This window comes from Pimephales promelas, chromosome 2 (genome assembly GCF_988280905.1).
Source record: "Pimephales promelas chromosome 2, fPimPro1.hap1.1, whole genome shotgun sequence".
Taxonomy (NCBI): Eukaryota; Metazoa; Chordata; class Actinopteri; order Cypriniformes; family Leuciscidae; genus Pimephales; species Pimephales promelas.
In genome coordinates, this window is record NC_142770.1 from 41,064,813 (window position 1) to 41,074,844 (window position 10,032).

Below are 10,032 nucleotides of genomic sequence, written 5' to 3' on the forward strand. Positions count from 1 at the left end.
GATACGGTGAAAAACTCTTCTGTATAGTTCTGCTCGTATCCTTTAGTGAATGGGCCTCTCACTTTAGAAATCCTGACAACGTCGCCGACTTTAAATTTAAAGTCGGGTTTCTCTGTGTTCTTTGCAGTCCCGTACAAGTTTTGAAACACTTGACCTTCGTTGTCTCTGCTGACGTCCAGGGGTCTCATTCTGATACTACGGTGATAACTGGAATTGTATCCCTGCATAATGTCTTGTAAAACATCTATGTAACGTCGCGAATTGGTAGCCGTTAAAAATCTCCACATACGACTTTTTAGCGTTCTATTAAATCGTTCGACGACGCTGGCTTTCAAATCGGTAGCGGTAGCGAAATGATTAATCTCATGCTTTTTCATTAGATTTTGAAAATGTTTGTTAAAAAATTCTTTACCCTTGTCCGTCTGTAATTTCTGAGGTACTCGACCCTCTTTGAGTATAGATTCAAATGCTTTAGTAACCTCGACCCCACTCTTGTTCTTCAACACCCTAGACCATGCATGTTTGCTGAAAACATCTATGCACGTCAGAAGATATTTATGACCGTCATTATCCTTAGCATAAGCGATCATGTCCACGAGATCGGCTTGGAATTGCGTATCGATTCCGTATACCACCACCCTATTTCTCTTGTATTTTATCGGCGCTGTTTTGTGTAATGTGTAAGCGTCCTCCCCAGCCAACCATTCTGAAACCTGTTTATCGGATAGCCGGACTCCGCTATCCTTTAACACGGCATCTTTTAATCGTTTTTTACCACCTAAAGATCCGGGGTTAGACGGTGTGTAATAAGCTTTTTTCATCAGCTCGGACATGATGATGATTCAGCGACCAGTGAAAGAATGAGAGGTAAGGATGATTTGAATCAATCTTTTATTAAAAAATTACAGGATATAGATGATAAGTAAAACGGTTATAATGACAATCATGCATAGTATATGTACAAATGAATAGAGGTAAAAATGGTTATAATGACAATCATGCATAGTATATGTACAAATGAATAGAGGTAAAAATGGTTATAATGACAATCATGCATAGTATATGTACAAATGAATAGAGGTAAAATGGTTATAATGACAATCATGCATAGTATAAACAAAATAACCTAACTACATCGGCAAGTGGAATCTAACAGAAATAGAAATTTGCGGACCAAAGACATGTCTCTGTCTAGGATATAATCGCTAAACATTTCAATAATCCGCTTGATGTCTTTAATCAATTCTTGACGTTCGACCATCTCCTCTTCATCGTCGCTGTCGTATCGATTGGCTTTTTTGTCCATACAGATGCATATATCGGTTACATACGTGAACATGGTCAACGTGTCGACGAAACGTATCTTAGGTTGTGAATTGACCATGAAATCAAGAACAGCTTTTATCTTATCCCACACGGGATCATCTTCACCGAGGTTGTCAAGACATGAAGCTAGGAGAGTGACCCATCTATTATTACCACCCAGACTTCTCACATCTTTCATCATTTTCTTGAGATTGCACACACGTTTGCTGTCATCGTCATTACAAAGAATTTGGAACGTGTTATAGGATGAGTCCTCAATCATCTTCTTCATAAGGCCAACGATCTGCTCTTTGTAATGATCTTTAAACATCATTTCCATAAAGGCGTTTAGGTTGCCGGGGTCGTCGATGTCTTCTTCGGAGCTTTGATCGCTATCCATTGACGATTGAGAGCACTTCCCAGAGATCGACGACATCATGCACGATTTCTGTACAGGCTTTGTCCAAAAGTTTCCCCCTGATGTCGTCTAGCTTGGCTAGGATGAATGGTTCGTCTTTTAATTCGTGCAGAATAGCTCCGACCGTACCTTGAATTCGGTGGGCACGTGATCTTAACCCGCAGCGGTTGAGGATGATCGCGATGATGGAGTGGAAATTAGGTTTAAACAGCTTGGCAGACAGTTCATCAAAGTGAGTGTCGAAGTAGTAGTTGGGAGGGTCAAACAGGCATGAATGTTGCATCTGGCTAGGATGATCAATCAGACACCCCTCACACTCATCCTTGCGTTTGACTCCGATGAGATGTTCCAGTATCAGTACTGTAGCAGCTTTTATGATCTTGAATCCGATGTCGCTGAAGCAACCGTCTGTAGCGTCGAAACTGGGTTTAGCTACGGGGTCTGTAGCAACATCGGAAGATAGTGTAGGGTTGTAAGGTTCGTAGTCTGCGCCGGATTTATAACGCCAGTCCTTATGAGGGTCGGATGGTCCGGTATCGATAGTCAGAATATTGTCGACCGCGTTGTCGTCGAGAATGCTGCCGAAAGAGATACCGCAGCTACATACATGATCGGGCTCTGTACCGTTGTCTTCAGCCATGGTTTATATATATATAGTGGTCGAGAAGGGTCTGGTCGCCGGAATTTATCTGTAGAAGAGGGGGAGGAGTCGGTCTTTCATTTCTTCCACGGGTTGTAAAGACGTTTACGAGGGTCTGACAGCAGAGATTTAGGATGACCGTAGTGAATGGGGGCAGATGGTCTGGTAAAGGAACTGCTGCGGGGGCATCTCTCGGGGTGGAACAGCTGCACTTTGACTTTGTTGTATCCGTCAAGCATGTCACACCATTTGAACATTTTGTCGATGAGTGAAAAAACACTATTCAGCAGATCCAGATCACGCCAATTGAACATAAATTGTAAATCATAGAGATCATGATGTTCGTTAGGATCGATGACTCCTGACTTCATATTTGAGAGCTTTGTCTTGTCTTTACAGCAGAAGATGTAGACGAAGTCGTCGGGCTTCTTGCGGGTATGATCGCCAACCACCCGATACCTAAAGTCGGGTGTTATACCATCCCACTCTGCGGTGTACAAAGGCTCTTCCCCACCGTCATTGAGATCCTTCCAGACGAATTTGTAAAATAGAGACCAGTCTTTTTCAGGAAATGCAACGCACTCATCTTGACCAGCGCGAAACTCTTCCCCACTGTCGACGGTGTAGAGCATCACAAAACGCGAAGGTTTGTGAAATTTGTAGCCAAAGACACGCTTGCTACACATTTTGAATTCGTCTTTAACCCATTCTGTATTTTCATGGAGAAAGCTTGTCAAACCGATGCGAGCGACTGACTTTTTCGGAGCCATAGCCAGATTATCCATCATCACGCTACTCAGATCGATCTCGGGGGTTTTAGGTAAGGATAAAGCGTCCATACTCATGTAACTCATGTTTCCCTCTGTGAATTCTGTAGAACAGAGACCACCCATTTTATAGACGACTTTTCTGGTAAGGGAGGGGGGCTACATCAACGATAAAACCAGACAACCGGGGTCAACCTGTCCATTTTGATCGATCGCTTCCTGGGGTCACTAAGGGGACAAAACCACACATGTTCCCACACATGTTTTTTGGATTAAAAAAGGTCATCCGGTCAAAACCACACATGTTCACACACACATGTTTTTTGGATTAGAAAGGTCATAGGTTAATCGATATTCCTGAGATGGAACGCAAAAGGTCAACGGTCAACACCACCTGTCCATTTGATTGATCGTTAGGTCAAAGGTTAATCGATATCCCAGACATGGTATGTCAAAGGTCAAAGGTTTATGACCACTTCAAAGATGACATCCGGAAGGTCAAAGGCCAGCCCCGCCCCCTGTCAATCAAAAAGCCATAAATCATTTTGACACAAGGGGCCCTCTATAACTACTCTTGGGTAAACGATTCATTTACTTTTTAGTGTACATTGTGTCCGTGGACGTTATCCGGACGCTATGGTCAAAGCCTGGGCCAGGTTCTACCGTCGGCAGGGATCAAAGAATGTCAGACCTGGTAAGCTAAATGTGTAAACAATGGACTACTTGCACAACTACTTCCGCGTTTTACTTATTACATACCGGGAGTTTCCGGGAGTGTTCATCGCACGTCCATACATGAGAATGCAGATTATCACTACGTTTTATGGATGCCAATTGATTAAAACAATGAATAATGATCTCTGTATTAATTATCTCGAGCCTGCTGAAATGTTCCTATAAATATATTTTCTTTCCAACTGTTCCATTCTGAATAATAAATAGGCTAAATATATATATATCCACTAACCTGCAGCAGTCTTCTGTCTTCTCATTAACAACAGTATTTTTCTCTTAGCCTACTCATATTCTATACTTGAGTTTACATTTTTTTTTAATGAATTTGACTAATAAAAAGTACATTGGTGCTTTATTCCTGTCTTTTTAAAATAGTTGAATGAATGAATGAATGATGGCGAGGTGCCTACGATCAGAACGCCCGCAGTTAGAGGAGAATGACAGTTAACTTCTCTGAATATTAATTAAGCATTTTGGGCATGAACATGTAATAGTAAAACGATTGACATTGAAAAATGACACTGAATGATCACAATATTTAATCCAAATAAAGAAATGTTTGTGTTTCGTACTGATGTTATTCATCTGTTCTCACATTTCAGCGTCGCCGTCACTAGTGTAGACGAACACTGACACCCTGCGGTGAAATAATGGCGTATTTTGAACAGCCGCAGGTTTCTCGGATTGCCTTGGTTTCGATTTAAACTTCATGTTCCGATGAGTTTTGAAAATTCTGCACACGGTAAACATCAGAATATCCTAGTCATAGATGCAGAGGGCTGGACGGCCAATCATCCTCGTCCAGAGGACATCATGGCGAAGTGGAGGCCGCTCAGCAGAGCACAGGCGGAGAGTGACCCGGGCATCATCAAAGGGGGTGACCAGGCAGAAATGGTCGGGTCTGGTTGTGAAGGCCTTTGGGGAGCAGAAAGGTATGTACAACTGTCTTATGAGCACAGTAAAATCCATAAATAAAATGAATATAATAACATCATGAACAGCACATTAATGACTCCCTCTTTTTGACCACAGGCGTTGTTGCAACCAAGGCCTTCGGGAAGGGCTCCATCCTGTGTGATTTCCACGGAAAGGTGATCACAGGTGCTGAGGGCAGGGAGATGGCAGAGACGCAGGACCAGCTGGGAAACCTGTTTTTCTTCAAACATGGCCCTGACGAAATCTGCATCGATGCGGAGACTTTCCCCTGTGAGTGCCACCCGTCTCTGGAAACCATCGGGAGATGGATTACACATTCAAAGAAGAAGCACAACGTGCAGCCATGCCACTGCATAGTGAAGCTTCAGGGGGGAGACAGGCACGTCCTGCTCTTTCAGGCCACCACGGACATTAAGAAAGATGATAAGATCTGCTTCGACCACGGCATCAAGAAGAGGACTTTTCGTGGGGAGGAAGAGGAGCTGGAGTGGCTGGACATTTGATTCTTTACAATTTGTGTCACATTTTATGACACAAGACTATGAACTATCAATGATTTGTTTGTCAACTGTGAGCTCGCGAATGAACTATAGATGATTGGACAAAATTGGGAGCTTGCGTATGGACTTGATGTTCATGTAAAAGGAGCCTCAATAGCATCTAAACATTGTAGTTTCATGTAAAAGGAGCCTCAGTTTGACCAATGAAATAATTGACCTTGATCTACGTCCTGGAGCTGGAGTGGTTGGATCTCTGACAACCCGGACAGACTCTATTTTTTCAGACTGTGATTTTGCCGGACGTCTGTTTGCCTCTCACAGACCATGTGTGACAAATTTAAATGGAGCCTCGTTGTGAACTGACAACCCAGACAGACTGTATTGTAAGTAGAGTAAAGTACTTATTGTAAGTGTGTTGTAAATACTTTGTATTGTACATTAATTTATGCTCACTAAAGTTATAAATCAGTCTATAAATGAAAGTACTTTCCCTACAGCTCTGAAAACAGCCATAGTAAAGCATATACACAAGTCAGGAGATAAGCTCCAGGGGCCTCATTTATAAACGTTGCGTACACACAAAAGAAGGCGTACGCCGCTCTCTACGCAATAGTTGGTATTTATAAAAAGCAAACTTGACGGTGAAATGTGCGGTCCTTCACGCAAGCTCTGACCCAGGCGTACGCACAAAAACGGGTGAAATGAGAAATGGTGACACCGTCGGCAGTTGGAAAAACACGTGAAAGTGTGTGAAACTGTAGACGGTTGTGTAAAATAAATTGCATAAATAACACGAAGACTTCACAAAGCAAGTCTTACAATTAACAGCCTACACGAACACCCGTTTGATCGATCTGCAACAGAAATGCAAATTAACACATATTTCCAAAAAAGAAAGAAACATGTTCTTCAATAATATTGGCTTATACAATTCATCCTCATAAATAAGATAGTAAACAGAACGAAATAATGTACAAAACTGATATTCTCGCCATTACTAATGCCAAAAAAGGCACTTGAGTGGCAAAAGGTAACAGACGCCGTAAATGCTGTAGCCTCACAACCTCGGACTGTGGCCGAAATAAAAAAGAAATGGTCGGATTTCAAAGTCGAGGCAAAAAAAGAGTCTAGTCATTAATTCAATTAGAGAGGGCCGAGGAGTTGGACGAAATCAAGACTCCAAACTGAAATAAACTGCACAATGAGGGAATTCTTCAATAAATAATATATTTTTTCCACACCTTTTGTTGTGAAGAAGATGCTTCGAATCCTTCCATTTAATCGCCACATCTTCTAAGAGCGCAAGATCAGCCATTGTGCTTCATTATACACATTGTCATGGGGCATTTTATTTACATCCATTTAATTCTGCATCTGACAAGCTACGGATGTCGCTTATAATCTAAATGGGAAATAGTTCAGCGCAAATGTAATTTCTTGCAGCTTTCTGAATGGTTGAGACACGAATACGTTATTTTATCAAAAATAAAACAAACTAAAGGCATATGCATGAATGCCATGATTCCGGAGCTGATGAAGATATTTTTACAATGAAAACAACTTTCCCCAGTGGACAAATAATACACCTATTTATCGATCTATCTAGGCTATATATCTCTCTAATTATCTATCTGTCTGACGATTTAATTGCTATATCTGCTCCGTTAGACGGACATATTGGATACCCACACTGTGCCCTCCAAACAACATTTCTCTCCTCTTTTCCACCTCGCCAACGATAACTTCTACTTCACATTGAGTGAAGTTACATTTTTATTATTTCCTCTGTGTTTAACATGATTTCGCAATTGATGAATATTAAAGGGGGGGTTGACTGCGATTTTACTTTTTTCATGTTAAATAGTGTGTAATGTTGCTGTTGGTGCATGAACAGTATCTGCAAAGTTGCAGCGCTGAAAGTTCAGTGTAAGCAGAGATATCGTCTTTTAAAAATCAGGAAGTTTAATTGCCTACAAAAACGACTGGATTGGGACTACAGCTGGGTTATGGTACGTCACTAACCCACACATTTGCATCAACCCTCCCTCCAGAATAAGCAGAAAAGAGCATTTCAGCAGCTCCAGCTCGTCGACTGTGTTGTTCACGCAGCTGTCAGGTCTTCTGTGTTTCGGCTTCCCACAGACGCTGTACTTCGTCAACAATGGATACAATTTATGTTTGATTATGTTCCTGAAAATGACGATGGTAATCTAGCTCTCTGTGCTGCGCATTTACGGAAGACAGCTTCCAGAATCTCCACGAGTTCAACACCGGATTCAACAAGAAACTTTTACTAAAACATGAAGCAGTTTCAACTTTAAAACCAGAGGCAGCAGTTGTTGGGCCACAACCTGTAAGTAGGCTAAGACTTCATCATTTTAAATGTATTTGCATGTATAATTCCAGATGTGATGTTTTAGTTTTGTTAAATGCCAGCGCTGGCTTTATATCCACTTAGTTATGCTATTTTGCGTCTACGACAGACGCGTACAAACATTTTGGACCTGAATTTGTATATGTACTCATTTTATAAATGTATTTATCATGTATATATACTTAATCATCACTTTGTGATGTAAGAACAGGTTTGTTATGTGTGGGTGATGAAAGGAGACACAGGGTCGGCGAATACTGGGACTCGTGCACTTTTATTTACACAACTCTTCACAGCGCGAGGTCGCGCTCAAATAAAGTTAACTTAGAATGTCAAAGGCAAAAATAAATAATAGGTGATAATACTCTTCCCACTAAACACAGCTTTGCCGAACACGGTTGCAGTGAAAACTCTTCCCGCTGAATACAGCTTTCAAATGTCCTGTGTTCGGTAACAGGACTCCATAGGATACGTGCACGAGCGGCCAGTCTCTCTCTCTCAAACTGTTGTCCGCACGGCCCGCTTATATGCGCTCTCCTCACGCCAATCACTAAAATCACAGACAGGTGTTTGTCATTTGAACTTGACCCACTTATTCACCCCTCGGCTCCGTCCGTCCCAGCTCTCTCACAGTCAGAGCCGGCCCGAGCCTTTTGGGGGCCCTAAGCAGAATTTGATTTGGGGGCACCTCCCACGACGCGGAGTCACCTGTGTTTGACGATTATTGACACAAATGTCACGCAATAATGATACATTATAAATGAACACACTTTGGTTATGTATTAGGCTACAACTGAACAAAATTAATACTTAATAAAAAAAATAGATGCCTACTTAAATAAAAAAAGTTTAACAGTCTTAAAAACTGTCTCAAAACATATAAAATAAATGATTTGCTAAAATTATGACAAAACTGAGAAACATAAGAGCAAGGCTTCAACAAGCCTATTGTTGAAAACTAAAAATATTTGGCCTACTATTTCTCCACTGTCTCAATACAGTGTAACTGTCCTCAAAAGCTTTATTATTATCGTAAGAGACTTTGTTAGATATTACATGATATAATCCAACAAAGTCTGTTACTATAATACCGGTAATAATGTTCTGGCGCTCGTTGTATGTGTGTATGCAATGTATTTTCCCCCTCGGGGCTTGCCGTAGATGGGTCGTGTGCAGACTGCGCACTTGGTAGGCTACTGGAGTGTCGCGGGTTTTTGGAGGTCTGATGTGTGGTATAATAAAGTGGAGAAGAGTTCAAACTGCTATGTTTATCATTTATTCAAACTGCTACCCTTACACCTTGAAGGTTAAGTTGTCTACATATTGTCTATGCACACGCGAGGTGTCTAGAGGATTATGCGCATGACTTAAACGCAGGCAGACACAGCAGCAGTTGTAACTTGTAGGCAGGTATATTGATCATTAAATCTGAGTTTTGTTGTTTTGAATGATTCATTCAGTCATATTCATTCATTCATTGATTTATGTCACTTGTTTAAGTAATCTAAAAATAAAAATAAAAAATAACCCCGAGCGGCCACTTAGTTTGCTTATGCCTCGGGCCGGCTCTGCTCACAGTCCCTCTACAGGACCATCTGCATCTGGACCGGAGCGCAGGCACATTTCGCCCGTAAAGGTAATGGGCGTTAACCTTCCGGACAATGTGAGCGACAGTTTAGCCAATCACAACACACCGGCCCAAACTAACCAATCAGAGCCCACTGCCTGTTTCTGGGGGAGTGGTTTCATAGACTCAGGAAGTCAACCGCTCGTTCAGGGGACAGAGGAGCGCGCGGCTGACAATAAAGGTGAAGTTTATGAAAAATAAGACTTTTAAAAAAAGAAAAACCACGAATACATGTTATATTGCACCCCATAAACACAATCATGCAAAGAAAAAAAGCATTTTGAGCACGCTCTCTCAGTTTAACTTCGGGGTGCCAGATTTCTATAGAGCCTTCCAGGCGAAAACCCGGCTAAAACTCACCGTAAACAGAGCTTAATATGTAGTGAAAAAACACCCAATCTGGCAACACAAGACACCAGTCTCGCACCGCAGCCGCCGTCGACAAAGGCGTCGTATGATCATTTAAACGGATTTTATAACGAGGTCGGTGAAGATGGGAAAAATCTTCCATTTCTGTGCAAACTTTGAACTGAACTAGTTCATTTTAAAATGTGTGAACTGAACTTTGAACTAGTTCATGTAGAAAGTGAACTTCCCCAACACTGGTTGCCACTCCCACGTGACCTGCTGACTAGGTTGATGTCAACTTTTTCATTGTTGTCATGACAGCGCACCTTCTCGTTCTGTGAACCTCGGAGTTGTGAGTTTAGACTTTTTTTTCGACTTTTTT

The 10,032-nt window shown here is 41.7% G+C and overlaps 1 long non-coding RNA gene across 2 annotated transcripts in view; it reads left to right on the forward strand.

Annotated features, from left to right (window-relative positions):
- Positions 1 to 4,742, forward strand: part of LOC120477264 (uncharacterized) — a 28,377-nt gene extending 23,635 nt beyond the window's left edge. Inside the window, exons 3-4 of one of the 2 annotated variants that reach the window (XR_016147349.1) lie at positions 3,733 to 3,824; positions 4,629 to 4,742. This is a non-coding gene — a long non-coding RNA (uncharacterized LOC120477264). Of the gene's footprint in view, positions 1 to 3,732; positions 3,825 to 4,467 lie in introns of both variants that reach the window. The other variant, XR_016147347.1, reaches the window with a different exon arrangement.
- The last annotated feature ends 5,290 nt before the right edge of the window (positions 4,743 to 10,032 follow it).